This window comes from Oncorhynchus mykiss, chromosome 14 (assembly GCF_013265735.2).
Source record: "Oncorhynchus mykiss isolate Arlee chromosome 14, USDA_OmykA_1.1, whole genome shotgun sequence".
NCBI lineage: Eukaryota > Metazoa > Chordata > Actinopteri > Salmoniformes > Salmonidae > Oncorhynchus > Oncorhynchus mykiss.
Genome location: NC_048578.1, coordinates 11,717,501 through 11,730,585, shown reverse-complemented (window position 1 = coordinate 11,730,585; position 13,085 = coordinate 11,717,501).

Sequence of the window (13,085 nt, the reverse complement as noted above, 5' to 3'; positions counted from 1 at the left end):
TAAAAGCTTCTGAACATCACAGCCGCTCCCATGACAGATATATAAACAAATAATCACTACCTCTCACAATCAAGCCACAAAAACATAAATACTCATGTTAATGATTGCGAACTCTTAGGACACTTGAGACTCCCAACACCTTATCTGATGAAATGAGTCACAGAGTGATACGTACAGAGATACACATCTGGAAATAATTGGAGTATTGCATGTGCTTAATGTAATGTAAATGTGATGTCAATTAAGTAAATGCACATTCTCAGAAGCAATCTTCGTTTTCTAACATCATAAGGGGTCAAACCGTGTATGATAATTGCATGACCCTTGCAGAGATTAGACATTAGACCAATGTGACAATCGTGACACGGGAGACAAAGTTATTTCCTGTAATTGCATCAGTATTTCGTTAACAATAATGCAATTGAAAGGCCCAGAAAGACACGGAGCTACAAGTAAAATTGCAGACTTTTCCATTATTCTTCCACATGAACCAGAGGTACGCCGACATCAGTTGGATTCCTCAATCATCTCCACTCAGTTTATCTGATCTCCGGAGAACGTTCTATGAGTGAGTTAACAGCCCACTGATTAGAGGGAACACGGAAGTCTCTGCTACTGACCCATCTCTCAGATGTTGGACTGGATCATACAGGAAATGCATGGAAAATGTCATATTTCTCTCTCATGTAAACGTCTCACTTATGTCTGTGTTGAAGTTGAAAACAAACTAACGTCCGTCCAGGTTTTTCCAATCAGAGTTACATAGACACTAACGAAGTGACGGTGATTACTATCATACGTTGGATCGGTATACGTCGGTATGCGTCTTTGTGATTCTTACCACAGAATGACTGTTATTTCATAACATTGTTGACTGTTGCTGTTGAGAAAGAGGCAGAGGGCGAGAAAGAAGGACAAATTAGAGACAGCCCTAGAGGACAGACAAAGTCTCACTCTGTCTGCCAAGGAGGCAGACCAGACGCTTGACCTCATTAGCTAAGCTAATGTTATGCGCGGGTGTGAAGGGCGAGTGGCGGGTGAATGTTGTGGGATGGAGGGAAGGAGACATGGAGGAGACGCAGAGGAGATGAGTCCCACTCCTGTCCTCCATTCTGCCCTCACTCTCTGCCCTACATTTGAACCCTGCGTCTTTTGTCCTGGCGGGACCAAGCGGATGGGCACCCCTGCGGCCCGCATCTTAGCCATAAAAACGTCCATAAATTAAGTTATGGGAAAATAACACACGAGGCTTGTTATTGTATTGTGAGGGAGTGAAAACACCAGTTGGGTGAATGGAGGAGCTTTGGTTTGTTGTAAACAAAGCTGTGTTTAGTTTACCACTCAGCTGTGTGATGGTGCTCAGGGCTGAGAAACACAAAGGAGGAGAGAGAGAGAGAATACCTCATCAGACTAAGGACTAAGCCCTGATGATGCAAATCTGAAAACAAAAAGAGAAAGAATGAGAAAGAGAATGGTTATTTTATGCTTTTTCTAAGGGCACTACAGGATACCCCTGTTGTTTAACACCGCCCTGACACACACACACGCACGCACGCACGCACGCACACACACACACACACACACACACACACACACACACACACACGTGCCGAGGATTGCGCTTTGGTGTAACCAAATCCTTTGCATACAGGATGAGACACAGTAGAAATAGAGATGCTGAAGGCCAATGGGGTGGGGGGGGGGGGGGGGGGGGGGGGTGAGGAGGAGGAGAGTGAGATGGAGGAGGGATGCAAGAGAGGGAAAAGGGATCACGGGGGGGGGACGCGAAAGAAGGGAGGGATGAGAAAGACAGAGATGGAAACGGGCAGGGGGGATGGAAAGATGAGCAGGAAGAGATGAAGGAGACATAAGGATACCAGGGGGGATGAAGGGATGAGTTGGAAGGAGGGATGGAGGGATTGTAGGGTGTCCCTGTGTCAGAGGTTAGCCATGACAGGAACAGGCGTTAGTGTTAGTGTCAGAGCTGGGTCCTATGAGCTTAGAACTCAGCCCCTCAGTCCACCCCAGGCCTCCATTACAAAACGCAGCCCAGAAACCAGCTCCACACGAGCACCAAAGACAAGACAGAAGAAAGGAGAAATTAAAAAACAAATAAAAAATGACATGTGGGTTTTTGCTCTGGGAGCTCATTGCAATTCTTTCTCTCTCTTTCCTTTTCCACTCGTTCGGAGTGTCACAAATGATCATAGCCCCACACTGAGGTTATGGACTGTACATGTTACTGTATGTAATACAGCAATGAACCAAGTTGTTTGTTTTCTAATCTATGGTAAACCTGTGTACAGCATTGTGGTAAACCTGTGTACAGCATTGTGGTAAACCTGTGTACAGCATTGTGGTAAACCTGTGTACAGCATTGTGGTAAACCTTGTGGTACACCTGTGTACAGCATTGTGGTAAACCTGTGTACAGCATTGTGGTAAACCTGTGTACAGCATTGTGGTAAACCTGTGTACAGCATTGTGGTAAACCTGTGCACAGCATTGTGGTAAACCTGTGTACAGCATTGTGGTAAACCTCTATACAGTATTGTGGTAAACCCGTGTACAGCATTGTGGTAAACTTGTGTACAGCATTGTGGTAAACCTGTGTACAGCATTGTGGTAAACCCGTGTATAGCATTGTGGTAAACCTGTGTACAGCATTGTGGTAAACCTCTATACAGTATTGTGGTAAACCCGTGTACAGCATTGTGGTAAACCTGTGTACAGCATTGTGGTAAACCTGTGTACAGCATTGTGGTAAACCCATGTATAGTATTGTGGTAAACCTGTGTACAGCATTGTGGCAAACCTGTGTACAGCATTGTGGTAAACCTGTGTACAGCATTGTGCTAAAGCTGTGTACAGCATTGTGGTAAACCCGTGTATAACATTGTGGTAAACCTGTGTACAGCATTGTGGTAAACCTGTGTACAGCATTGTGGTAAACCTGTGTACAGCATTGTGGTAAACCTGTGTACAGCATTGTGGTAAATCCGTGTATAGCATTGTGGTAAACCCGTGTACAGCATTGTGGTAAACCTGTGTACAGCATTGTGGTAAAGCTGTGTACGGTATTGTGGTAAAGCTGTGTACGGTATTGTGGTAAAGCTGTGTACACTATAGTGGTAAAGCTGTGTACAGTATTGTGGTAAAGCTGGGTACAGTATTGTGGTAAAGCTGGGTACAGTACTGTGGTAAACCTGTGTACAGCATTGTGGTAAACCTGTGTACAGCATTGTGGTAAACCTGTGCACAGCATTGTGGTAAACCTGTGTACAGCATTGTGGTAAACCTCTATACAGTATCATGGTAAACCCATGTACAGCATTGTGGTAAACCTGTGTACAGCATTGTGGTAAACCTGTGTACAGCATTGTGGTAAACCTGTGTACAGCATTGTGGTAAACCTGTGTATAGCATTGTGGTAAACCTGTGTATTGTATTGTGGTAGAGCTGTGTACGGTATTGTGGTAAAGCTGTGTACGGTATTGTGGTAAAGCTGTGTACAGTATTGTGGTAAAGCTGGGTACAGTATTGTGGTAAAGCTGTGTACACTATAGTGGTAAAGCTGTGTACAGTATTGTGGTAAAGCTGTGTACAATATTGTGGTAAAGCTGTGTACAGTATTGTGGTGAAGCTGTGTACAGTATTGTGGTAAAGTTGGGTACAGTATTGTGGTAAAGCTGGGTACAGTATTGTGGTAAAGCTGGGTACAGTATTGTGGTAAAGCTGTGTACGGTATTGTGGTAAAGCTGTGTACAGTATTGTGGTAAAGCTGGGTACAGTATTGTGGTAAATCTGGGTACAGTATTGTGGTAAAGCTGGGTTCAGTATTGTGGTGAAGCTGGGTACAGTATTGTGGTAAATCTGGGTACAGTATTATGGTAAAGCTGTGTACAGTATTGTGGTAAAGCTGGGTACAGTATTGTGGTAAAGCTGGGTTCAGTATTGTGGTAAATCTAGGTACAGTATTGTGGTAAAGCTGGGTACGGTATTGTGGTAAAGCTGGGTACGGTATTGTGGTAAAGCTGGGTACGGTATTGTGGTTAAGCTGGGTACAGTATTGTGGTAAAGCTGTGTACAATATTGTGGTAAAGCTGGGTACAGTATTGTGGTAAAGCTGGGTACAGTATTGTGGTAAAGCTGTTTACAATATTGTGGTAAAGCTGTGTACAGTATTGTGGTAAAGGTGTGTACATTATTGTGGTAAAGCTGGGTACAGTATTGTGGTAAAGCTGTGTACAATATTGTGGTAAAGCTGAGTACAGTATTGTGGTAAAGGTGTGTACAGTATTGTGGTAAAGTTGGGTACAGTATTGTGGTAAAGCTGGGTACAGTATTGTGGTAAAGCTGGGTACAGTATTGTGGTAAATCTGGGTACAGTATTGTGGTAAAGCTGGGTTCAGTATTTTGGTGAAGCTGGGTACAGTATTTGTGGTAAATCTGGGTACAGTATTATGGTAAAGCTGGGTACAGTATTGTGGTAAAGCTGGGTTCAGTATTGTGGTAAATCTGGGTACAGTATTGTGGTAAAGCTGGGTACGGTATTGTGGTAAAGCTGGGTACGGTATTGTGGTAAAGCTGGGTACAGTATTGTGGTAAAGCTGGGTACAGTATTGTGGTAAAGCTGGGTACAGTATTGTGGTAAAGCTGGGTACAGTATTGTGGTAAAGCTGGGTACAGTATTGTGGTAAAGCTGGGTACAGTACTGTGGTAAAGCTGTGTACTGTATTGTGTTAAAGCTGGGTACAGTACTGTGGTAAAGCTGGGTACAGTATTGTGGTAAAGCTGGGTACAGTATTATGGTAAAGCTGGGTACCTTATTATGGTAAAGCTGGGTACAGTATTATGGTAAAGCTGGGTACAGTATTGTGGCAAAGCTGGGTACAGTATTATGGTAAAGCTGGGTACAGTATTATGGTAAAGCTGGGTACAGTATTGTGGTAAAGCTGGGTACAGTATTGTGGTAAAGCTGGGTACAGTATTGTGGTAAAGCTGGGTACAGTACTGTATACGTTACTCTGTTTACTTTACTAAAGTCCTCCTGGGTTCTCTATTTACCCAGCACACTGCTGTGTGGCTTCCAGACTCCAGTCTTTGGACGCCGCCACCCAATTGGCTTTGTCTTAACCGTATTATCCCACACACCACATTTGTCAATAATTAAGCGGTGTATTGTGGTGTCGGAGGGCCCCGGCACAGGCCCGTTCACCGTCTTTGTCTCACGTGTGAAGGGCTGGCAGTAACAGACGCAGAGAAACAGGCTTTTGTTGAGGCACTGCTTTGGGGCGACGGGGACAGACAATGGAGGCATTGAAAGTGAATTTGCCCGAAACACTTGGCGAGGGGGGTGATGAGGGGATGGTGGTGGGGTGGGAAGGGTAGTTGGGGTTCTGGGGCAAGCAGCAGTTGGCCAGTGGGACCTTTTAGAGACTGGGGATTGGGGGAAAGGCCTGGTAACAGGTTTATTCTGGTGATTACCAGGTATTAACAGCTACTATATGTAAACATTAATCAAATACGCTTGATCTACTAAAACAATGTTTTAGTGCCACTGTTCTAAGTGCAGTTGAATGTAATTCCCATGTATTCTCAGTCTCCTTCACCAGTAAAGAAACTACACTGTACCCATTAATATTGCACTGTGTGTTTCTCATTGTGTACTTACTACATCAGTTTCGATCGGAATGACAGAGAATGAGAAAGAGAGTGAGGGAAAAAGTTAGAGAGTAGAAAGAGAGGGAGAGCGAAAGAGAGTAGAGAGAGCAGAAAAAGAGGCAGAGCTTAACCAGATGGAGAGTGTTTGTCCTAGTCACTCTGAATTATAAATGGTCTCTCACTTTCAGGGAAACACACAGCATACATAATACCCCTGATGCATTTCTACTGCCAGGCTACTCCACTGTCCCCAGGGCTGGCCCTCCCTCCAAATCTCTCTCTGTCCTTTTTTATTTCTCTCTCTCGCTCCCTCTCTCTGGAGTTTAGGATTTCATTATCTATGCCCTCTTGCGCTCTCTTTTTTGCTCTCTCGTTCTCTCTCTCTCTCTATCTCTCTCTCTTTCTCTCTCTCTCTCTCTCTCTCTCTCTCCCCGAGGTCTGGTCTTAGTGCTGTCAAGGAGGATTTCCACACTGCTCCTTCTCTGAGAGGGGACTGTTTAGGAGAGCTCTCTCCCTCAAGGTTATTCACAGAGAGAGAGTGAGACAAGTCACGCACGCATGCACGCACTCACACACACACACACACACACACACACACACACACACACACACACACACACACACACACACACACACACACACACACACACACACACAGACACAGACACAGACACAGACACAGACACAGACACAGACACAGACACAGACACAGACACAGACACACAGACACAAAGACACACACACACAGCTCTAAAGTCAGCTCTGTCCCCTCTCGCACTCCCTCTCTCTACCTCACTTACTGACTTTACTCCTCTTTATGTGTGATTATTATTATTTGACCATGCTGGTCATTTATGAACATTTGAACATCTTGGCCATGTTCTGTTATAATCTCCACCTGACACAGCCAGAAGAGGACTGGCCACCCCTCATAGCCTGGTTCCTCTCTAGGTTTCTTCCTAGGTTTTGGCCTTTCTAGGGAGTTTTTCCTAGCCACCGTGCTTCTACACTTGCGTTGCTTGCTGTTTGGGGTTTTAGGCTGGGTTTCTGTACAGCACTTTGAGATATCAGCTGATGTAAGAAGGGCTATATAAATACAATTGATTTTGATTAGATTTATCTTATCCCTTGACTCATCTCTTGCCCTCTTCCTTGCCATCTCTGACTCTGTCATGCAACGGACGTTCCCTCCATCTCTATCGTTCTCTATCTCTCTCTCTCTCTGTCTCTCTTTCCTTTAGTATCACATCCATTACTCCTCTTTCAGTGTGGCCTTTCAGCAGATATAACTTTGTGAAAGGCTGTATGGATTCTGCGGAACGTAAAGGCTCTAGAAGGTTTAAGAGGTACATACAGAATGACACCTAATGAACAAAATAGTCATGATTTGTGGAGCGTTAAATGTCACAGTGCTACCTGGGTCATTGCTACTGCCACCAAAATGACAAAATGACAAATGACAACAAAATATCTAGACAATGCCTTATGGGAATAGTGTATCATGCGATCCCTCATGACCGCTTATCATAGTCTATAAATGCTTCATGAACAAATGAGAGGTAGAAACAAGGGAAAGAGAGTGATAACGAGAGAGGGAGGGAGAGTAGCAGTTCACCGTATAACCTCTGTTGGTGTTTTCAGCGAGTTCTGCAGCGTTCATGTCTAGAAGCATGAAGGAGGAAAAATCGAATAACGTGTGTGTGGTGATCTGCTGCCAACGAGCTTATGTCCATGGATAAATATTCACTTTTGACAAGGCCTCATCTGTTCCTCATTTCCAGCTCTAACTCAGCCTGTGGAAATACACAACACACACACAGACACACACACAAACACACACTAGAGCCGTAACTCAGGTGGGGAAATATTTTTCCTGCTGTTAAGCGATATCCTAATGTGTTTCCGTCACTGTTAGAAGTCTGGCACTGAGCTTCGGAGAGTGTGATTCAATAAAGAATCCTGTTATGGGTTCTCTCTGTTCTGCTGTAAGTTAATGTACTTCAGAGAGGGATGAGGAGAATGTACAGTCATACAATTCTTTGAATGTACACTACATGACCAAAAGTATGTGGACACCTGCTCGTCGAACATCTCATTCCAAAATCAAGGGCATTAATATGGAGTTGGTCCCCCCCTTGCAGCTATAACAGCCTCCACTCTTCTGGGAAGGTTTTCCACTAGATGTTGGAACATTGCTGCAGGGAATTGCTTCCATTCAGCCATAAGAGCATTAGTGAGGTCGGGCACTGATGTTGGGCGATTAGGCCTGGCTCGCAGTCGGGCATTCTAATTTATCCCAAAGGTGTTCGATGGGGTTGATGTCAGGGCTCCTGTGTGAGCCAATCAAGTTCTTCCACACCAATCTCAACAAACCATTTCTGTATGGACTTCGCTTTGTGCACGGGGCATTGTCATGCTGAAACAGGAAAGGGCCTTCCCCAAACTGTTGCCACAAAGTTAGAACACAGAATGTCATTGTATGTTGTAGCGTTAAGATTTCCCTTCACTAGAACAAAGGGGCCAAGCCCGAACAATGAAAAACAGCCCCAGATCATTATTCCTCATCCACCAAACTTTACAGTTGGCACAATGTGTTCGGGCAGGTTGCGTTCTCCTGGCATCCACCAAATCCAGATTTGTTCATCGGACTGCCAGATGGTGAAGCGTGATTCTCGATCACTCTCGAGAACGCGTTTTCACTGCCACCGAGTCCAATGGCGGTGAGCTTTACACCACTACAGCCGACGCTTGACATTGTGCATGGTAATCTTAGATTTGTGTGTGGCTGCTCGGCCATGGAAACCCATTTAATGAAGCTCCCAACTAACAGTTATTGTGCTGATGTTGCTTCCAGAGGCAGTTAAGAACTCTGTAGTGAGTGTTTAGCTACCGAGGACAAACTATTTTTATGAGCTACGCGCTTCAGCACTCGACGGTTACGTTCGGTGATCTTGTGTGGCCTACCACTTCGCGGCTGAGCTGTTGTTGCTCCTAGAAGTTTCCACTCCACAATAACAGCACTTACAGTTGACCGGGGCAGCTCTAGCAGGGCAGAAATTTTACAAACTGACTTGTTTGAAAGATGGCATCCTATGACGGTGACACGTTGAAAGTCACTGAGCTCTTCAGTAAAGCCATTCTACTGCCAGTGTTTGTCTATTGAGATTGCATGGCTGTGTGCTAGATTCTATACACCTGTCAGCAACGGGTGTGACTGAAATAGCCAGATCCATTCATTTGAAGGGGTGTCCACATACTTTTGTATATATAGTGTATATCCGCAGACAGGGCTATCAAATGCTTAACAGGAAAAATACATTAGAGAAGGGGTGGGGAGAACGGGTGGGCTTTAGGTCTTGGTTGTACAACTACTGTAGCTACATAATCTTAAAGGGTGGCATCATATCACTGGCATCCCTGGAATGTCAGGATATTTTCAAGAGTACAGACTGCTGTTAAGACTGTTTCTTTTCTACTCTCTTTTCTACTTACAGACCCAACACACACACACACACACAAATACGCACACACACACACTCACGTGTGATGTTTCACATGTGAGCTCTTTGAAAGGGAGTTGCTGTTATAGTGCGTATGCTATTCCTCCAGGCACATCACAACCACCATGCTATTTCTGTTTGATCTTCGTACTTTACTTCCCTCGTCTTTCTCTCTCTCCCCCTCTTTCTCCCTCTCTCTGCCGCCCTATCTCACCCTCTATCAGTCTCTCGCTCTCGTTCTGTCTGTGTAAGCATTTAAGTTGTCTCTTGTGATGGTCTTAGCGTTGCTTGTCATTAAGTCTTCTGACATCCTGTTGCTCCAGGGGTGGGCTGAGGGTATGATGGACTTGAAAAAAGACTCTCTATAGTAACTACTGTATTATCATAGTTATATAGGCTACTGTGGGTCACTGTAGTTATATAGGCTACTGTGGGTCACTGTAGTTATATAGGCTACTGTGGATTACTGTAGTTATATAGGATACTGTGGGTCACTGTAGTTATATAGGCTACTGTGGATTACTGTAGTTATATAGGATACTGTGGGTCACTGTAGTTATATAGGCTACTGTGGGTCACTGTAGTTATATAGGCTATTGTGGGCTACTGTAGTTATATAGGCTACTGTGGGTAACTGTAGTTATATAGGCTATTGTGGACTACTGTAGTTATATAGGCTACTGTGGGTTACTGTTGTTATATAGGCCACTGTCGGTCACTGTAGTTATGTAGGCTATTGTGGGCTACTGTAGTTATATAGGCTACTGTGGGTTACTGTCGTTATATAGGCTACTGTGGGTCACTGTAGTTATATAGGCTACTGTGGGCTACTGTCATTATATAGGCTATTGTGGACTACTGTAGTTATATAGGCTACTGTGGGCTACTGTCATTATATAGGCTATTGTGGACTACTGTTGTTATATAGGCCACTGTCGGTCACTGTAGTTATGTAGGCTATTGTGGGCTACTGTAGTTATATAGGCTACTGTGGGTTACTGTAGTTATATAGGCTACTGTGGTTCACTGTAGTTATATAGGCTACTGTGGGCTACTGTCATTATATAGGCCACTGTGGATCACTGTAGTTATATAGGCTACTGTGGGCTACTGTAGTTATATAGGCTATCATGGATCACTGTAGTTATATAGGCTACCATGGGTCACTGTAGTTATATAGGCTACCATGGGTCACTGTAGTTAAATAGGCTACTGTGGGCTACTGTAGTTATATAGGCTACTGTGGATTACTGTAGTTATATAGGCTACTGTGGGCTACTGTAGTTATGTAGGCTAATGTGGGATAATGTCGTTATATAGGCTACTGTGGGCTACTGTAGTTATATAGGCTACTGTGGGCTACTGTAGTTATATAGGTACTGGGGCAACTGTAGTTATATAGGCTACTCGGACTACTGTTGTTATATAGGCTACCGTGGGTAACTGTAGTTACAGTGCCTTGCGAAAGTATTCGGCCCCCTTGAACTTTGCGACCTTTTGCCAAATTTCAGGCTTCAAACATAAAGATATAAAACTGTATTTTTTTGTGAAGAATCAACAACAAGTGGGACACAATCATGAAGTGGAACGACATTTATTGGATATTTCAAACTTTTTTAACAAATCAAAACTGAAAAATTGGGCGTGCAAAATGATTCAGCCCCTTTACTTTCAGTGCAGCAAACTCTCTCCAGAAGTTCAGTGAGGATCTCTGAATGATCCAATGTTGACCTAAATGACTAATGATGATAAATACAATCCACCTGTGTGTAATCAAGTCTCCGTATAAATGCACCTGCACTGTGATAGTCTCAGAGGTCCGTTAAAAGCGCAGAGAGCATCATGAAGAACAAGGAACACACCAGGCAGGTCCGAGATACTGTTGTGAAGAAGTTTAAAGCCGGATTTGGATACAAAAATATTTCCCAAGCTTTAAACATCCCAAGGAGCACTGTGCAAGCGATAATATTGAAATGGAAGGAGTATCAGACCACTGCAAATCTACCAAGACCTGGCCGTCCCTCTAAACTTTCAGCTCATACAAGGAGAAGACTGATCAGAGATGCAGCCAAGAGGCCCATGATCACTCTGGATGAACTGCAGAGATCTACAGCTGAGGTGGGAGACTCTGTCCATAGGACAACAATCAGTCGTATATTGCACAAATCTGGCCTTTATGGAAGAGTGGCAAGAAGAAAGCCATTTCTTAAAGATATCCATAAAAAGTGTTGTTTAAAGTTTGCCACAAGCCACCTGGGAGACACACCAAACATGTGGAAGAAGGTGCTCTGGTCAGATGAAACCAAAATTGAACTTTTTGGCAACAATGCAAAACGTTATGTTTGGCGTAAAAGCAACACAGCTCATCACCCTGAACCTACCATCCCCACTGTCAAACATGGTGGTGGCAGCATCATGGTTTGGGCCTGCTTTTCTTCAGCAGGGACAGGGAAGATGGTTAACATTGATGGGAAGATGGATGGAGCCAAATACAGGACCATTCTGGAAGAAAACCTGATGGAGTCTGCAAAAGACCTGAGACTGGGACGGAGATTCGTCTTCCAACAAGACAATGATCCAAAACATAAAGCAAAATCTACAATGGAATGGTTCAAAAATAAACATATCCAGGTGTTAGAATGGCCAAGTCAAAGTCCAGACCTGAATCCAATCGAGAATCTGTGGAAAGAACTGAAAACTGCTGTTCACAAATGCTCTCCATCCAACCTCACTGAGCTCGAGCTGTTTTGCAAGGAGGAATGGGACAAAATGTCAGTCTCTCGATGTGCAAAACTGATAGAGACATACCCCAAGCGACTTACAGTTGTAATCGCAGCAATAGGTGGCGCTACAAAGTATTAACTTAAGGGGGCTGAATAATTTTGCACGCCCAATTTTTCAGTTTTTGATTTGTTAAAAAAGTTTGAAATGTCCAATAAATGTCGTTCCACTTCATGATTGTGTCCCACTTGTTGTTGATTCTTCACAAAAAAATACAGTTTTATATCTTTATGTTTGAAGCCTGAAATGTGGCAAAAGGTCGCAAAGTTCAAGGGGGCCGAATACTTTCGCAAGGCACTGTATATAGGCTACTGTGGGTTACTGTATACTGTATATAGGCCACTGTGGATAACTGTAGTTATATAGGCTACTGTGGGTAACTGTATATACAGGCCACTGTGGATAACTGTAGTTACAGTGCATTTTGAAAATATTCAGACCCCTTGACTTTTTCCAAATGTTGTTATGTTACAGCCTTATTCTAAAATGGAATGCATGTTTTATACTCTTCAATCGAAATACAATATTCCATAATGATGAGGCAAAAACAGGTTTTTGGACATTTTTGCACATTTATGAAAAATAAAAACCGATATATAACATTTACATACGTATTCAGGCCCTTTACTCAGTACTTTGTTGAAGCACCTTTGGCAGCGATTACAGTCTTGAGAATTATTGCATATACAGCTAGAAGCTCGGCACACCTGTAATTAGGCAGTTTCTCTCATTCTTCTCTGCAGATCCTCTCAAACTCTGTCAGGTTGGATGGGGAGTGTCGCTGCACAGTTATTTTCAGGTCTTTCCAGAGATGTTTGATCGGGTTCAAGTCCGGGCTCTCTCTGGGCCGCTCAAGGACTTTCAGAGACTTGTCTCGAAGCTACTGCTGTGTTGTCTTGGCTGTGTGCTTAGGGTCGTTGTCAAGTTGGAAGGTGAACCTTTGCCCCAGTCTGAAGTCCTGAATGCTCTGGAGCAGGTTTTCATCAAGGATCTCTCTGTACTTTGCTCCATTCATCTTTTCTTCAATCCTGACTAGTCTCCCAGTCCCTGCAGCTGAAAAACATCCACACAGCATGATGCTGCTACCACCATGCTTCACCGTAGGGATAGTGCCAGGTTTCTTCCAGACTTGACGCTTGGC